Consider the following 19106-nt stretch of genomic DNA (forward strand, 5'->3'; position numbering starts at 1 on the left):
AAGACAGGTAGTCAGTGAAAATGTAGATTGAGGAGTCAATGGGTGAGAGACAGGTGGGGGGAGAGGGAGAGAAGGGGAATGAAAGTGGAGAGATACCTGGCGGGTCAGATGTCAGGCAGGTTATAATGTGTCATAGATCCAATGTCTATATTTAGTCCCTGATTTTTAGTATCCAGGAGGTTGATGAAATGGAGCTCATAGGCTTGTCTCTGAGAAGTGTTGTGTAAGTTTCCTTTGAGGATCAGGACTGAGAGATTGGAGAGAGTGGTTTTCTTGTGAGAAATGTGCCCCCACCGGTAATTGGGTATTTCTGTCTTTGATAGATTTCCGGTGTGCATTCATTCTGGTGCGCAGTTGTTGTTTGGTCTCTCCTACGTATCTTCCGTCAGGGCATTTGGTGCATTGGATGAGGTATACTACATTTCTGGAGGTAGAACTGTAAGATCCTGGGATGCTGCTGGCTCTGTTGTGGGGTGTAGTAATAGTGGGGGTGGTGGAGATGTGTTGGCAGGTTTTGCATTTCTTGTCCTGGCACAGTCTGGATCCTTTTGGTGTGTTCTGGGCTTGAGGAAGTTTGCTTCTGGTGATGAGGCTGGCGAGGTTCGGTGCTTGTTTGAAGGCTAGGATGGGTGGCTCTGGGAAGATCTTTTTTAAGAATAGGGTCTCTGTCTAGTATGGGTTGCAATTGTTTGAGGATTTTCTGTACTGGTTCAAGGGAGGGGTGATATGTCATAACCAGTGGTGTGCGATTTGTTGGGGGTTTTCTTCTATACTGCAGCAGCTCTTCACATGGTATCCGGGTGGCTCTTTCAAACGTGCGATCTACCTCTCTGGAGAAGTGTCCTTGCTGGGTGAAAGCCTTTTTAAGATCGGTGAGGTGGCGATCCCGGGTGTTCTCTTCAGTGCAAATGCAGTGGTATCTGAGGGCTTGGCTGTATATCACAGCTTTTTTGGTGTGTTTAGGGTGATTGCTGGTTCTGTGCAGATATGTATGTTGGTCTGTGGGTTTCTTGTATAATGTGGTCTGTATTTTATCATTCTGGATACTGATCATCGTGTCTAAACAGGAGATGTTGGTGCTGGAGTATTTTAAAGAAAGTCGGATGGAGGGATGGTGACTGTTGAATTCCTGATGGAACTCAATCAGAGATTGCAGGTTTTCAGTCCAAATGATGAAGATGTCATCAATGTATCTTAAGTATAGCAAGGGTTTGATGGTGCAGTTCTTGAGGAAGTCTTCTTCCAGGTGTCTTATAAAAAGGTTGGCATACTGTGGGGCCATTTTAGTGCCCATAGCTGTTCCCATCATCTGGAGGAAGTGTTGATTATTAAAAGTGAAATTGTTGTGTGTGAGGATGAAGTGTATAAGGTCAGTAATATCTTTGGGCCTGTATTCTGAGTTGTAATCTTGTTCCTGTAGATATGTAAGGCAGGCTTGGATGCCATCCTGGTGTGGGATGTTGGTATATAGGCTGGTAACATCCATGGTGGCTAGGAGTGTGTTGCTGGGAAGGTGGTCTATGTTTTTAAGTTTCCGTAGAAAGTCTGTAGTGTCTTGGACAAAACTTGCTCTGTGGGTGACGAGCAGTTTTAGGATTGATTCAACGAAACCCGATATTTCCCCAATTAGGGTCCCATGGTTGGATATGATAGGTCTGCCAGGGCTCCCTTCTTTGTGGATTTTAGGGAGCATGTAAAAAGTCCCCGGGTTAGGTAGTGGGGGGATCAAGGTCTGTAGTTTTTCTTGTAGTCTTGATGGAAATGATTTGATGGTATTGAAGTAGGATCTTCTTGTAGTTCTTTGTAGTAGATGGTGTCAGAGAGTTGTCTGTTGGCTTTCTTTATGTAGTTTTCACAGTTTAGGATGACTATGGCTCCTCCTTTGTCTGCTGGTTTTATTACTGTTTGGTGGTTAGATCTTAGAGATTGTATGGCCTTTTTCTCTGGTAGAGAGGTGGTTGTGGTGGCGCGTGTTGCTGGTTATTTCATTGTTTATTCTTTCCCTGAAGCAGTCAATGTAGCGGTCAAGGTTAGGGTTTCGTCCAATGCGAGGTGTCCAATCTGATTTTTTGAGGGCTTTTTGGCGTTGATCTTTTCCTGAATGTTGTCAGAGGATGAGTTGATGTTGGGAGCGGGCTCAGTTTGGTCGTGGAAATATTCCTTCAGGTGGAGGCGTTGGAAGAATACTTCTAGTTCTCCACATTGAAGGGTTTTATTGGGGTATTTTTCTGGACAGAAATTTAGGCCTTTAGAAAGGACAGATTTTTCAGTGTTGCTCAGCGTGCGTGAGGAGACATTGGTAATATTTGTGGGTTGGTTGCTGCTTGCAGTTTCACCCAGTCTGAGGTTGGACGGTGTTGGTGTTGTTCCTCCGATGGTTGTTTTGTGGCTGGGGAGCTTGTTCTTGGAGTACTTTGTTCCATTTCTTCTTTCTATGTAGGGTGAATGCTGTAGGAAGTTTTTCGCAGTCTCTTTGTATCCGCTGTATATTGTTAGGGAACAGGATTGGATTTCTGTCTTTTAAGTTGTTGTATTATGTGGTGATTTCCTTCCTGAGCTGGTCTCTTTTGGAGTAGAGTAGGTGAAGGAGATGATTTCTAATCAATGATTATTATTATTTCTAATAAATGATTTATCTGCAATGTAAGGGCACTTTTATCCACTTTTCCTGTAGGAAAACGAACAGGGGAGTGACGATGTCGCGCCTGTCGTTGCTGATTGGCTGAGAGCGTGGAGGGACAGCCCTCTTAGCTAATCATCTGCAGAGAGAAGGGGTGCCCCCCCCCCGCTTAGCCGTGGGCCCTCTCCCAGCCCCCGTCCCTGCCGGCTCCGAGCTGGAGCCAGTGTTTTATTCCCAGTAGGTTTGCGGCGGGGCGGAGGTTTGCGGGGACTGTAAAGATGTCCTGTAAAACCCCAAAGCCCGGCGTTTCCATGGCAAGCGGTTTCCAGGTGCCTGCTGCCCCGCCGCTTCGCTCCAGCTGCGCTGCGTGCGCCCCGGTGTGCTGCACCCAGCCTCCGCACTGCCGGCAGCACCGCTACGCGCTCCCCCGCCCCCCGCAGTAAGCCCAGGACGCCCGGACTCCTTGCCAGCTTTTGTTCTGCTCGTTACAAGGCACGAGCACGGCGTCTGGTGTCCTGGGGACTCGCTACTTGGAGACCAGAAAGGAAGGCGGCTGTTTCTTGCAGCAGCTCGTGCGCTGAGAGTCGAAACTGCTCCAGGTTTGCTGTCCCCGCTGCTTTCGTTTTCCAGCCTGACACACGCTGCGAGACGAAGGGACGCCCATCAGCCTGAGGGGGAAACGAAAGAGTAGCCCTTTGCAACGGAGCCGGAAAGGCTGCGATCGGCTGCTTTGCAGCCACACTCAACTGAGCTAGAGATTTGTTTAAACAATCAGTGACCTTGACAAAAACAGCAGACGCCGTTTGAAGGGGCCGATGGGCGCTGAGGGTTGAAAGCTCTCTCAGATGTTGCTACCAGGTGGGTGAACTTCAAATGAATTGGATTCAAAATACACTGCTGATCATTTCCATAGAAATGTCCCATTATCGGTTGGTTTCTTTTGGTGCTTTGCTGTGTTTTAAACCACTGGATTTGATCGTACCCTCAACCACATCAAAGGGAGACGGCTGGTAACGATGGCTTCCTGCTCCACATCCAGTTGCTGCAGGCAGAGTTGTGCCGTTTTCTTTTGTAAGTATCAGAAGGAAAAACTTTTTGTAAAAACAGTAGAAAAAGAAAACTGCACCTTGTGAAATCACCGGGGTGTGCTGGGAAAGAAGTGGCCAGGGAGCTGTGGGAGGGTAACTAGCAGTACTAGGAGGTATTATAAAATCTCAGACTTGGGTAAAATAAAAAGGAATTATTTTTCATAACATATTTTAAAGAAGCTGGATTGTAATTCACTTGACCTTTTTTTTGGATTTTCTTACAAAAGAATTCTTAGGATCATCACATATGAAATCAAAATACATGTATATTTTTAATTTTTGGCATATTTCTCTCCACTCCTAAACCTCTTGTAAGAATGGATGGAAGAGGATTAAGTAAGAGAGAGAGAGATCCCTGTTCTGTGCTAGGGACTTAAACACAAACCATTTTTCCAGTTCTTTAGCTAAGATAGTGTCCTGCTTCTTTCTCAGACCTGAAGAAAAGTGCTCAGTGCCCAAAACCTTATCCAACATCTCTTCCAGCTATACAATCAGTCCAGTAAAAGGTATTGCATAAAACCCCTTGCCTTTCTTATAGAATTACCTTTATTCTCTGTCAGCCAGGTGGTTAGCTGATTGAGAAAGGGGAGAGGTGCAAAGTCTTTAGAATCTGAAGACTTTCTAAATTATGCATCTTTTATGCATACTCTATTCCTTGAGTAATCTGATCACAACCTAATACTTAGGGTTTTTTAATACATTTTTTGATTCTGAATTAACTAACAGATCAAAATATTGAACATGTATAGTCAATGTATGCTTTTAGTCACTAAACTGCTTTCACGTTCTACTTTTTGGTGTAATATTAATTGAAATTGTTTAGTCCCCTTGGATTGTCTTGTCTTGTTCGGTGTCCTCTTGACTAGGTCCAGCCTGATTAGTGCTTGGGGGTTTCATTCTTCTAGGCACTTCCTGTGCAGGGCCTAATACATTATACAGCAAGACCTTGCCTCTAGTGCTTGGTTCAGAAAATCAGCTTTTCTTTACATATTTGATACTTTTATAAATGAATTTTTTCCAGCATTTTAACTAGGTCTAAGCATCTATTTTATCCAACACTTGGGAGACATGCAGGTGTCTTAGGTGGAGTGACAGACTTTAGCTCACAATATCATGAGAAGTCTAATCTGGCAGATGAGGCTGAAGTTGGTTCCTTATTCCCAGTTTCTTCTTCCTGGTTCCTTTTTCAAAGCTAATCTATACCCAATACTAGTTTATCATCCATGAATTACACATTCTAAAGAGAGAGACTGTCATCAGCTATGTATTAATACTAATTAATATGTAAAATAATATCCTGCATCGAGTCCAGAGCCCTATATGAAGAGCAGATTAGGATGGGATTACGGGGCAAAATACTTCTTCGGTGACCCAAGACTGCTTGTTGTTGCCATCAGGGGACAGTCCCAAAGACCCCTGAGTGCAGTCTTCTACAAATGGTGTCCTCCTGGTCCTGGGAGGCATCAGTCATTCGTGCCAATTGTACTAAGTAAATGGGTTTGAATAAGGAAGTTTTTTGGGCTTGGATTATGGCTGTAAATCCTTTCTCGGCCACCCCACACCATGCCTCTGTGCCACCAAAGGACTCTCCTGGACATCTCTGATGAGAGTCTTGCCTGGCTTAAAGCACGGCTTGGCCGTGCCAGGGTGCTAACCAACAGCCCTCCAGCCACTATACTAAATATATGGGCTTGAATAAAGAACTGGCTTTTGGTCCGGGAATACAGATGTAAATCCTTTTTGGGACACTCCACACCTTGCCTCTGTACCACTGGGAGACTCTCCAGGAGATCCTTGACCACAGTCTTGCCCAGTTCAAAATGCAGGTTGGCTATGCCAGGCTGCCAACTGCCAGCCTGCCAGCTACTGTACGAAGTATAATATCTCAAATAAGGAACTGAATTTTGGGCTAGGATTACTGCTGTAAATCCTTTCTAGGCCATCCCATGCAACGCCTCCGTGCCACCAAGGGACTCTCCCAGACATCCCTGATGAGAGTCTTACCCAGCCCAAAGCATGCCAGTTGAGAGCCCCCCAGCCACTGTGCTAAGTATATGGGCTTGAATAAAGAAGTGGCTGTTGGGCTGGGATTACAGATTGAAATCATTTTTGGGCCACCCCACACTATGACTCTGTGGCACCAGGAAACTCTTCCGAAGATCCCTGACCAACTTTGCCAGGCCCAAAGTGCAGTTTAGCTGTGCCAGGCAGCTAATTGGCAGCCCCCCAGGCTCACTGTACTAAGTAAATGATCTTGAATAAGGAACTGACTTTTGGCCTGGGATTACAGCTGGCAATCCTTTCTAGGACACCCCACAGAGTGCCTCTCTGCCACTGGGGGACTCTCCCAGAGATCGCTGAGCAGTTAGCCCTACAGTGAAGTTTGTGTGTGCCAGGCTGCCAACTGACTCCCCAGCCCCATGTGCTATTTACATTACTTCCAATAAGGAGCTGCTTTTAGGCTGGGATCATGGGGCAAATCCCTTTTGGAATCATCCTAAAACACATCCCCACCACCAAGGGAGCCTCTTAAAGAAATCTGGGCAGGTCCCTGCTTGACCCAAGGGTCGGGTTTTGAGTGTGAGCCTGCCAGTTGACACCCAATCTGTAAGACCTGTATGTTGCTGTTCTGCCAGGCACTGGAGAGCAGGAAGAGTGACTGCATACAAATATAGAGACTTTTCACCAGCTTTTCAAATTTACCTGATAGATTTTTGGTGTGTACTCATTCTGGTGCACAGTTGTTGCTTGGTGTCTTCTACATATTTTCCATCAGGGCACTTGGTGTCCTGATGGAGATATGTACTGTATTGTAAAGATATCTCCATATTGGAGATATTTTTGGCAGGTTTTGCATGTCTTGTAATGGCATGGTCTGGATCCATTTGGTGTGTTTTGGGCTGTAGGAAATTGGCTTCTGGTGATGAGATTAGCGAGGTTCAGCTGCTATCAAAGACCAGAAGAGAGCACCACCTGTCTCCAGTCTCTTAGGCCTGATCCTCAAAGGGAATTTAAAAACTACTTTTCACACATGACTGTACTGGACCACAAGGGATCAAGCTGTTTCCTCATGTCCTCCTTCAGCTGCCTCACCAGTGCCTGCACATCTGGTGACAGTGGCTTACCCCAGGCAGGAACTTTGATCCCCTGGAAGCTCTGCATTTGGTTCTGAAGTTCCCTCAGTATGGGGATCACCTAGCTAAGGAGGGCATCACCAGTGCTTAGTGTCTCAGTGGCATCGAGGAAGGGCTAGAGGACCACCAGGATCTGAGAGGTGGTATCCCACTCAGCTCTGTTAAGGGGGCTGCTGATCCCAATCTCCCCAACCAAGGCCATCTCATGGATGGCCTTGTGTTACTCCACCAGCCTCTCGAGCATCAGGTATGTGGAGTTCCACCGGATCTCCACAACCTGCATGATTTTGTGCTGCGGGATGTTCAGCTCTGCCTGTTTGTCCTGCAGCATCTTGCTCCCCTTGATGCTTCAGTGGAAGTAGCCTGCCAACTTCCTGCATTTGGAAATGAGCTTGCTGGTGGTGCTGGCTGGTGTCATCACTGGCAGCCCTGTCCCCCTCCAGGGCATCCCTGACAATCAGGTGGAACTTATGTGCCACACAGCGGATGCCAACAAAGTTGACATCACAGACGATCTTGGCCATATTAGTCCCATTATTGGTGACCATGAACCCACAGGTGAGCTCACCCTGCCCAATGAGCCACGCCTGCACCAAGTAACTGACCCCAAGGCAGAAAGCAGCCTAGTTTAAACAGTGCTGCTTGTTATGCTGTTTTGCCATCCCCGCCCCCCCTCCTCCCCCCAAAGAGCACTGGGATTGGAAGGGACCTGAGGGAAGGATCACAGTCACTGGCCAGCTACACAGTCAGTATCAGAGCAGTCCTTCTCCTGCTCTTCCCCCTCCCTCTCCTTACTTTCTGTTTCCCTGCAAGCAAGTCTAGCTTCAGCTTTGAAACTTGAAACATTTTGGAACTTTCGAAATATTTCGTCTGCCTTCGTTTGTTTTAAGGCTGTTTCGAAGCCGTTCATTTTGTTTTGATTTCACTGTTTCGAGCTCCAAATGAGTTGAAACAGCATTGAAACGAAACAGCTGGATAATTTTGCACAGCCCTAGTTAACAGTTGCAGGTAGTGCCATCTATCATAGGTACGGTAGCAGGCAAACCCACCTGACCTGTATTAGCATCAGCGCAGTGTTATTAATTCCCTGAAAGTGAGGCTTTGCTATATATCAATGTGTATCCTTGCTGATATCTTTATTGTTTCTAAGGGACTGTTGTACACATGACGAAAACTGCCCTTTTGTATGGCTTAATGGCATCACATTTTACATGTATGCACATTTTTGATGATTTAAATGAATTTTCATCTTCATAAACTAATCTCCATCCCTAATTAGCACACTAGTGATTGTTTGAATAGATCCAATTTAATGGGTGGGGTCACACTTCATTGTGGGTCTATTCATTGTTCTGCTAACCTGTATTATCTGCAGCCCTGGGTAGGTCATTAATGACATGACAATTAATTAAATTAAGGAAATCGTACCACTTTTGGTCATCTGTATGTATCAACGATCTGTGAACTGTAGATATCACCAGTCTGTTCCAGAGGTTAGCAGTGTGCGGTGCCCCCTGCTGTAATTTAATACAAAGAGATCAGCAGGGCGGATTGTTATGCAGCACGCCCTGCAGCAATTTACTTTGAATACCACGCTGAGTATTTCATGAGATTTACGGCCCGTGATATCTAAACAGTGATGGAAAAATTATGCATCACTATGCCATCACAATTGAGATCTGTTTCAATTTAGAGGGCATAGAATGCAACCCTGAAGGAGTAAACCCTTGTCACATGTACAAGGGCTCAAAGATGACACTAAACTATGTTTTTCTGCCTCTGCTGTCACAGAGTATAACGATCTTAAGTTCTAGCAAGTGAAATGTGTCTGTAATCAACAGGGATCCGGGTTTTCCATTTCCCACGGAAAAATGGAGAAAACCACAGATTTCCCATTTTTATCGGAGAAAATGCGGATTTCCCCCTTTTGCTAAGACCTCTGCAGGCTGGCGGCATTCCAGCCTGCACAACCTGATTACAAAAGAGGTGGGGAAACTCCCAGTCCTGCCCAGAGGGGCACCCAGAGGGAGAGGGGGAAGGGCAGGGCCTGATGCTTTTAGTCAGTCCCAAGGCTTACCTCTGGCTCATTTTCCTTCTGGAGCCTGTAAGATTAGGTAAGTGGGGCTGGCTGGGGGCTGAAGGAGCAGGGAGGTGCTGGTAAATGACGTGGAGTGCCCACCCGGCAGCATTTGGACAGCCAGCAGTGCTATTAGCTCAACCGCTTTCACTCTCAGGGGGCAGTGGGGACCTATGCCCCCCAAATCTGTGCAGGGGGCATGCTGCAGGCTCAAGCTCCTGGCCTGCTTCCCTCTTGCAGGGCCTCTGCAGCTCTGCAGGCATGACCTGGCGTGTCTGGGAACAACACGACCACACAGGGATCTGCTCACCACCCGCCTCCTCCACTGTTGCCCTGGTGACATGCCTCCTGCACCTGCCTCTGCCTCGACTGGCAAAGCCCTGTGCCGCTTCCCTCAGTGCAGCCCCGTGTGCAGGAGTCATGTCACCAGGGCAGCATGGGATGAGCAGCCGCTAAGAGATGCCCTCACGGCTTCTCTGTCCCCAGCCACACCAGGTTGTGACAGAGGGAAGGAGGGCAGCAGGGAACAGTGGCTCCTCGCTGCTGTTCCCTACCACCCTGCTTCCCCTGCCCCCACAACCCAACACTGCAGGTAGGAGAGGAGCTGCACAAAGAACCACCTCACTGCTTCTCACCCCCTCACCCCCGCACTGCCCTGGCAACACACCTGTGTGTGATGCTGCACTGAGGGCAGTGGGGTGGGGCTACTCCCCTCATAACAGCGGCAGGCTCTGGACACATGTCACCAGGGCAGCAGGGGGAGCTCGCAGCAGCAAGGAATCTCTGTGCAGCCCTGCTGTCCCCAGCCGTGCTGGGTCACACCGGCTGGGCTCCAAGGCAGGGAAGCAGGGTTGGACCTTGAGCCTGCAGCTTGCACCTGCCCCAGGTACAGATCTGGGAGGTGCGGGTCTGCCCTCCCCCCAGAACTGTGGGTGCTAGCAGGGAGCCAGCCCGCCCCCAGATGAGTCACCCATGGCCCCATCCTGCTCCCCACTGGAGCCCTGCAGCCATGCATTGTGGCCCTGGGCCCCAAGCCCCACCCTGGCCAGCAGCCTCAGTGTGCACCTGCCCCAGGTACAGATCTAGGGGATGCAGGTCCCCCCTGCCCCTTGGGAGTGCACACAGCAGCAGGGAGCTGCCCCACCCAAGCCCACAGTAGTGGGGGGGGGGGAGCAGGGGCAGGGGGTACAATCCAGTCTAACCCTGCTAGATGGGAACTCCCTCTAGCAGGGCTGGGGGAGCAGTGGCTGTGGGTCGGGGCAATGGGCAGCAGCAAGGCTGTGGGGGCTGTGGGTGGGGAGTGAGGGTCACTAGCAGGGCTGGATGGGCTATGGGGGGGACCTTTAATTTTAATCACAGATTTTTTGTTTTTTAGCAGAGAATTTGTGATTTTTTTTTTATTGGATCCCTGGTAATCAGTGAGTTGGGAGGACAAATCTCATGTTGTCTCAGGCGCTTGTTGCGTCATGAAACTTCCTCAAAGACGATTCTCATAACAGCATGCAACAGGAGACACCTAAATCTGCAAATGTATCTAATTTAGTGTGTAACATGATGAAAACTCTCTCACACCCTCAAGTTTAGCTTCTCTGTTTTCTATTTGATCTGAAGTTTAATCCAGGGGAAGGGAGAGGAGAACAGCAGTTAATTAATGGGATCCCAGTTTCAGTGCTTGCTCTAATTCCTTAATCGAATGAGCTTATACAGCATTGGGTTTTTTTTCCCCTCTGGTATAGCTTGCACTATTTGATGTTTCCAATGATCTAACTCCAGCATCCAGCTGTGATGATCAATGTGCTGGCTCACTCTACTGGTATAATTGATAGCTGTGCTCACCACACTGCTAGTTTTCCCCTCACCAGGGGAAGTAGAATGTGATGTGTGTGTGGTGAGGACTTCTATGTTCCTCCACAAAATCTGGCCATAGGAGTTGTAGAGCCCTTTGACCTCAGTAAAAAGCACATCCTGCCACAAACTCTTAGTGAGCCTAAGAATTTAACTGGAAAGGCAAAAAGGAACCCAAGACGCAAGGAAAGAGTACTGACCATTGATTCAATATTAGCTTTCATTACCTGGACATATCACAACTCTTTTCCACTCTGGAAGAAAGAAAAATCAGGGAAAGAGCTTATCTGAGCAAATATAGTTCTGACAGGAGTCTTGGATGAGGAGCATCTAGCCCAAGCAAAAGCCAGGAAAGACAAGAGTGATACTGGATGCAAATGAGGCATCATGTGGAAGGACTATTTGGGACACTGTCCTTTCATGTTATTAAATCTGTACAGAACTCATCCATTAAAGTGATGTCAAATCTCTAGGTGCTGGTTGACTACTCACTAAGGATCAGCCGCATGTAAGGGTGCAGGTCAGGAGCCTACCTGAGCTTTACAGAGATGACCCAGGTGTAAGAGGGAGAAGGATTGGGAGCTGGCAAGGGAAAACTGGGGCAGAGGGATGGAATGACCTTGGAGATCCCCAACTGAGGAAAGAAGAGGAAGGGCATATCACACATGTGGAACCCCTGCAGTGAAAGGAAGGGGAGAGCCATATGCAGAGGAACACAGCAACTCTAAAAAACAAACAAACAAACAAACAAAAAACCCCCAAAAAACCCACAAAACAACAACATGGGACCAGACCCAGTGAGGGAAATAGAGGTTGGAAGACCAAAGCCTGGGAATATACCACCGTCAGGGAATGGGATAAAAGAATCACAATGAGGTAAAAACTGTTTGAAATAAATGGCAAGGAAACAAGAAGTTTATTGAAGCCACAAAAATGGTGAGGACCTGCTTATTTTTATTTTTCTTTGTTTCTTGAACTCTGTTTTTCACCTGAAAGGATCTGCAGGGTCAAGGTGGTGTGAGGAAGGGGTGTAGGGGATGGTGGAGTCCCATATTTCTCAATAGCCACGTGTCGTGGTGCTGTGCTTTACAGAGGCTTTTTTTTTCCTGTTTATGTGTTTCTTTTGTTTGGAACATCCTCCCATACAACCAAAGAAAGTAATGAAACAAATCATAATTGAACTTTAAAGTCATGGCAGGAAAGATCTTTTTAACTGGGAGGAGTTAAGAAGAGGTAATATATGACCACCTTTCCCCTATAAAACAAAAGAAGATGGCATCATCCCATAAGGGACAAAAGCCCTATTGCACCTGTAATCAGCACCAGGCTGTATAGCACAGGAGCTTTATATCAGTTACTGGCTGGGGAATGAATCATCTTTGGATTGAAAACTGGAGTTTGTAGTGTTGATTGCTTTTTTAAATTGCTGTGAGTCCAAAGGTTGCAGGCCAGCCCAGTTCTGCTGTTAGATAAGAGCCAAGCTGAGACAAAAGATGAATGTTAAAATGACATCAGAAATGTGGCATTAGGCACATTTCTCTCTTGATGTAGTTCAATGCAGGCTCATGCTTACTGAATCCCATCACAAACATAATATCTACATACCTCCAAGTAAAATCTTTGGAACAGTCACAGCATTAGGCTGTCTATGAATGAGTTCATATGCTTACATTTGAGCAACTGTTGTGTCATACAGACCCAGAAAAAACTCCCAGAATACTGAGGATTGTTTTTCTGCATTCAGGGTTTTCTTATTTCTTCTGCTTTGCCCTGTAGTTCTTCCTCCATATTCTAATTTCAGTATCCCAGGTAGTTTGTACATTGGGGGGGAGGGAATCTGGGGACTTACAGAGTAATCTGAGAGACTGCAGAGAATATCCTGTTGAATATCCAAAAAGGGATATTCAACTACTGTGAGGAAGGAACAGAACCCAGAGCTGAAACTGCTACAAATGCAGCTAAACTTAACTTGGATAAAATATGCCATCCATATATAGTCACAGCATGAACACATATGTTACTGGAGAGGTGTCAAAGTAATGGTAACATGAAGCAAATTAATATTGTACACCCTTAGTGCTTTTTGAGAATCTGGTGAAATCTGTGAAGAAGACTTTCTGAGAAGTTTTATAACTAGATATTATCAGGGGGAATGCATTGTTTTTCCTGATTAAATTACAGTTATATGCTATATGGCTATAATATAGATGCATCAATTACTTATACATAGTAGGGTGACATTCTATTTCCATTTGGCCATCTAGACTGACAAGGAGGGGAAGAGCAGTTTTTTTTACCAAGTATTCCCCATGTGCCTGTCTCCACTTGATGATTCGATCCTGCACCGCCTTTGCCCGAGCAGCTGACCTTGCTTGCTAAGGAACCTCATGAAGACCCCAGAGGTTCCTCGATTACCTTCGGGGTATCCCCCAAACTCACCTGCCATGACTTTGGATGGTCCTGATATCCGGCCTCGGGGTGGGGGGGGGGTCTGGGGTTTGGTTTCCCCGTGGGGTGGCACTGCTGTTGCCCATTTCCCAAACACCCTGCTGCTCCCTCTCTTCCCTCCCTCCACCAGCACTTCCCTGAGGAGTGCCAGGGCATCAAATCCCACATCCCCTCACATATCGGCTTTCCTTGCAGCCTCCAGCCAGACAAGTCCTGCCTCCCACTTGGTCCTCCCAAGCACTACCCTCTCCTGCATCCCCTGTGCTTGGCAGAGCTGCCATGCTCAGAGAATCTGCAGCCCTGGAATGGGATAAGCAGTGCAGGCCCTGCCTGAGGCTGGGGAAAAGCTCACTACTGCCTGGAGCCTACCCTCAAGTCACAGCTGCTCCCACAAGTGCTGTCAGAGCCGCAGGGGGAGGCAGCTGTGACGCAAGGGCTGGGGCTTTCCCAGAGCATTTCGCTGGACTACAATTTCTTCCCTCCCCACCACACTGCTCAGAGCCTGTCCCAGTTCTGGGGTCAGTGTAGACAAAGGAGCCCCTCATCCCCTGCAAGCTGGCTGCCCTGCTTGTCACCATCACCTGCCCTGCCCAGGGCCCCGTGTGGTGAGTGTTGCAAGGAGTGGGGCAGGACTGGCACCACTGGGAAAGAGAGGTGCAGGCACTTATGTCCCTGCAGGATCAGTGGCTTCAGGCTCCATGGGACGCTTAGCAACTCCAGCTGAGGACCAGTACAAGGCTGGGCTAGAGGAGCCTGGATGGGAGGGGGCAAGGTCCATGTGGGCTAGCAGAGGCAAATGGGGAAGCAGCCCTTTGCCCTGGGGCTGAGACCAGCTGTGTTTGAGACCCAGCTCCTCCACAGCCCCTGTGTACTGCTGGCAGGAGCTTGGCAGAGACTAGTCCAGCCTAACACCTAGCCAGCTCTGGATGCCCCACCCTGGCCCCACACGTGGGGTTCCCCTTAGGTCACACAGGCTGCTCTCTTCACCTGGCTCTTCCTGGAAGCAGGCCAGGACTCCTGGGGTGGGGAGCAGGTGGCCACATCTCAATGACTGCTTAGCCAAAAGGAATCACCCTGGGCTTCAGCCGCTGTGAACGTGTGAGGAGCTCTGAGTGCAGAGCGGGAAGTGAGCAGTGAGGAGCTCCTTTGGCTGCACTGACCCCAGGAGCTGGGACATGCTCCAAGCAGCATGAAGGGGAGAGAAGAAGTTGTCCTCCATGGAGATGCTCCAGGAAAGCCCCAGCCCTTCTGCCACAGGCACCTCTCCCTGCAGCTCCAGCACTGCTTGTGGGAGCAGATGCACCATAAGGGGAGGTTCTAGGAGGTACCAAGCCCAGCCCAAGCCCCAGGCAGCACATGTGTTGCTCAGCCTGCCCTGGGACTCTGGCTCCTCCAAGAGCAGTGACCCTGCAAGTATAGGGGCTGCAGGGGAGGGCAGTGCAGGGCAGTGCACACACAGTTGGGCAAAAATCATTATGGACAGACAGACAGACAGACAGGTTAAGCCCTTTATTATATTAGATACTGAATACAGAGTTTACAGTGACTTCCACGCCTCCCAGTCCTCCCAGGTTGCTCAAAACATTCTAACATTCCCAGGGTGGCGGGTGAGTCTGACAATAAAGCAATCCCTAGAGGACTATGCTTTAATCCTAACAGGTGACAGCTGTCACTATAGTATTTGAACCCTGTCTTTCAGTCCTTGTTCTATATTTATCCCACTGTTCTATCAAAGACAACTGAAGGATAGGCCTGATCAGTAAAACCTGTCTCCATTTGGAAATTTCTATATTTTAGCATTCACTTTTATCAAAAACTGGAATGAAATGTCATGACACTTCTTGTGTCCTGAATAGTTCAAAACATTCCCGATGAAAAATGTTAACTTTATGTGTTTAAAATAATTAAGGCATTCCACCCACTTACAAGCACTCCTTGTGATATAACTTGTAGGTGGTGCTTTCAGGCACATGTGTTGCTAAAGTAGCTTGACACTTCCTATATTCTGACTGTGCTTTCAGTTGCTTAATTTTTTGCCTGTTCAATTTTCTAATCTTGGTGATTATGTTGGAAATTCTCATTGTCTCTCTGAGCTTAGTATAGTTCTGTTTTGGCACATGTAACAGCCCAGTTCAGAGTACTGCAATTGGATTGGATCAACCAATCACTGCTATTGTGGGACAGTACATCATGTTACCCTGCCACCTGCACTCCAGGATGAGCACTGAGAATATGGAAGTGAGATGGATCAGATATAGCTTTGAAAATTATTTGCATCTATTCCATGATGGGTGAGATTGGTATGAACAACAGATGCCAGCATATCAGGGAAGGACAGAGCTGTTGAAAGATGGTATTGTGGATGGGAATGTTTCCTTGAAGATTTTTAATACTGAGTATTCTGATGAAGGACAATACTACTGTTTTGTTCATGAAGGCACCAGTAACTACGCAATTGTGTTGGATCTGAACATAGCAGGTCAGTGCCTTTTGTAGGTATTATCTTTGTATGGACTTCAGATTTTTGATTTTCAAACTATATCAACAGTGAGAGTGTGCCTACAAATTTCATAGATTTCATAGACATTAGGGCTGGAACGGACCTCAGAAGATCATCGAGTCCAGCCCCCTGCCCGAAGGGCAGGAAGTCAGCTGGGGTCATAGGATCCCAGCAAGATAAGCATCCAATTTACTCTTGAACGGTATTCAATGTAGGTGCTTGAACCACCTCCAGTGGCAGGCTATTCCAGCCTTGGGGGCTCAGACAGTAAAGAAATTCTTCCTTATATCCAGCCTGAAATGGTCTTGCGGTAGTTTATAACTGTTCGACCTCATCATCCCTTGGGGTGCTCTGGTGAATAAACGTTCCCCCAGATGCTGGTGGTCACCCCTGATAAACTTGTAGATGGCCATCAGATCACCCCTGAGCCTGCGCTTTTCCAGGCTAAAGAGCCCCATAGCTCTCAGCCTGTCGTCATAAGGTCTGTTTTCCTGACCTCTGATAATGTGCATGGCTCTTCTCTGGACTCTCTCAAGCTTCTTCACATCCTTCTTGAATTGTGGAGCCCAAAACTGGATGCAGTACTCCAGTTGCTGCCTCACCAAGGTCGCGTACAAGGAAATAATGACGTCCCGGGATTTGCTTGAGAAGCATCTATGGATGCAAGCCAGCATTTTGGTCGCTTTACTAGCTGCAGCATCGCATTGAAGGCTCATGTTAATCTTGTGGTCAATGATGACCCCCAAGTCGCTTTCTTCTGTAGTGCTAGCCAGTGTAGCACTGCCGAGCCTATAAGGATGCTGCACATTTTTCCTCCAAAGGTGGAGAACCTTGCATTTTTCAATGTTAAACACCATCAGGTTCTCATCTGCCCATTTGCTGAGCCTGTCCAGGTCAGCGTGGATCACCCTCCTGTCTTTAGGTGTGGGTGCTTTGCCCCAAAGTTTGGTGTCATCGGTGAACTTGGCCAGTCTGCTTCTGACTCCAATGTCCGCATCATTAATGAAGATGTTGAACAGTATGGGTCCAAGGACAGAGCCTTGGGGGACCCCACTGGTCACAGGGCACCATGATGATTGACTTCCATCAATTACTACCCTCTGGGTCCGACCACGGAGCCAGTTTCCCAGCCAGCGGATTGTGGTGGACCCAAGGCCACAATTGGCCAGTTTTGCCAAGAGGTGATCATGGGATACCAGATCGAAGGCTTTTTTGAAGTCAAGATATAGGAGATCAATTTCTTCTCCCTTGTCCAGGTGATAGGTCACCTGGTTGTAGAAGGAAATGAGACTGGTCAAGCAAGACCTACCCGCAACAAACCCATGCTAGCTATCCCTCAGGATGTTGGCGTTGGCCAGTCCATGAAGGATGGCCTCTTTAATAAATGTTTCTAAGACCTTCCCCGGGATAGAGGTCAGGCTGATGGGCCTATAGTTTGCCGGATCCACTTTCCTCCCTTTCTTGAAGATAGGCACCACATTGGCCTTCTTCCAGTTTTCGAGCACTACACCAGAGTGCCAGGAGTTTTCAAAGATCCGCGCTAGAGGCTGGGCTATGATGCTCGCCAGCTCCTTGAGTACCCTGGGGTGTAGATTGTCAGGGCCGGCTGACTTGAAGGTATCCAGCCTCTCCATGTGTTCCTTCATGAGGTCAGCGTTGATGGAGGGCAAGGGATCTCCCTCACCCAAACATCCCTGTCCCATAGTGGGTATGGGCATCCCATGGGACTGATGAAAGACCGACGCAAAGTACCCATTTAATAGGTTGGCTTTTTCCTGGGCGTCAGTTGTCAGTTGTCCCATCTGGTTCAGCAGGGGTCCAACGTTGCCTTGCTTTTCCTTCGGCTCCCCACATATCTGAAAAAGGACTTTTTATTGTCCTTCAATACTCAAAGCTACTTGGAGTTCAGTTGCAGCCTTGGCTTTCCTGGTTTGCTCCCTACAGGACCGGACCAGTGCAGAATATTCCTCCTTGGAGGTGAATCCCATCCTCTATCCTTTGTAGGCCTTTCTTTTTAGTCTCAGGCAGTCTGCTAGATCCCTGGAGAGCCAGGGGGGCTGCTGTGCCCTTTTGCTGCCTTTCCTCCGAGATGGAATAGAATTAGTTTGTGCATTGAAGATCACTCCCTTGAGAAGCACCCACTCTTCCTGAACTCCGCTCCCCCTGGGGTCATGGCTCCTTAGGGCAGGGGTGTCCAACCTTTTTGAATGTGGGGCTGGATTATGAACTTTTTGTTACCCAGTGGGCCGGCGAGCTATATTCAAAGATGTCACAGGAAGTGGTATCATATCAGGAAGTGATGTCACATGACCTTTGACACCAGTGACATTGCAGGGGTTGACATGGTGCTGGTTGACATGGCATGCAAGCCCGGGTTGACATGGTGCTGCAGGAGCCGCTTGGCTACAACCGGGTTGACCTGGTGTAGGAGAAGCTGCAGGGCCAGGCTGGGGTTAACCTGTGGCCCACCCAGTCTGCTGCTGGTGCCATGCCCGGGTTGACATGGTTCTGCAGGACCCACCTGGGCAGAACCGGGTCGGCACCGGCCAGGAAAAGCAGCATGCAGCTGAAGCCGGCTTCCCATGTGCTGCTGGGGACGGTAGGAGGCCAACCAGGTCTGCATCGGCCAGCAGAAGCGGTAGTGGAGCCGTGCGCTGCTCAGGCCTGACCAGTGCAGGCTTGTCCCGTCCTGAGCAGCACACAGCTCTGCCACCGCTTCTGCTGACCAGTGCAGACCTGGCCGGGTTCCTCCCGTCTCCAGCAGCATGTAAGAAGCAGCCCCCTCAGGGGCCTCACGCGTGGGCGGCTGGGCCTGGAGAGTGACAGTGCCTGAGGAGAGACTGACCGGGGGAGCAGGCGCCGCCTGGCTGTGAAGCAGGGCAGGGCAGGGCAGCTGGGCTGGCTTGAAGCGGGCAGGGGAGTGAGGAGGCAGGTGCGGGCCGGCACTGCCAGCGGCTGCTGCTTGGCCTCCCATGCGGGGCCGCTTCCCCGGGCCCCGTGGGGGTAAGCAGCTCCCCTCCCCTCGCTGCCGGCTGGGGCCCGCAGGCCGGCCCTGCCTACTTTGCCACGCTCCTTCTGTGCTCTCTGCCCGCCCCGCTGCCGCAGCTCTGCGCTCCGCAGCGCTCCCTGCCTGCCTCGCCGCGCTCCTTCTGTGCTCTCTGTCCGCCTCACTGCCGCAGCTCTGCACTCTACAGCGCTCCCTGCCCGCCTCACCGTGCTCCCTCCATGCTTCCTGCCTGCCTTGCCTTCGCTGCTGGCTCCGTGCCACTGTGGCTTCGTGCGCCGTGGCACCACCGCGGCTTTGCGCTCTGCGGCGGCTGTGCTGTCACCGCTGTGGGCCAGATAAAATGGCTTGGCAGGCTGCATGGCGGCCCGCAGGCCATATGTTGGACAA

At 49.0% G+C, this 19106-nt stretch overlaps 1 protein-coding gene across 6 annotated transcripts in view; it reads left to right on the plus strand.

The window, feature by feature from the left end:
• The first annotated feature begins 2828 nt into the window (after positions 1-2828).
• Positions 2829-19106, plus strand: part of LOC106737721 (butyrophilin subfamily 2 member A2) — a 47670-nt gene continuing 31392 nt past the window's right edge. For 5 of the 6 annotated variants that reach the window (XM_059715049.1, XM_059715051.1, XM_059715052.1 and 2 more), the window contains exon 1: positions 2829-3478. The gene's annotated coding sequence lies outside the window, so the exon portion shown is untranslated. Of the gene's footprint in view, positions 3692-19106 lie in introns of all 6 variants that reach the window. The other variant, XM_059715050.1, reaches the window with a different exon arrangement.

Source organism: Alligator mississippiensis, chromosome 11 (genome assembly GCF_030867095.1).
Source record: "Alligator mississippiensis isolate rAllMis1 chromosome 11, rAllMis1, whole genome shotgun sequence".
NCBI classification, from domain to species: Eukaryota; Metazoa; Chordata; order Crocodylia; family Alligatoridae; genus Alligator; species Alligator mississippiensis.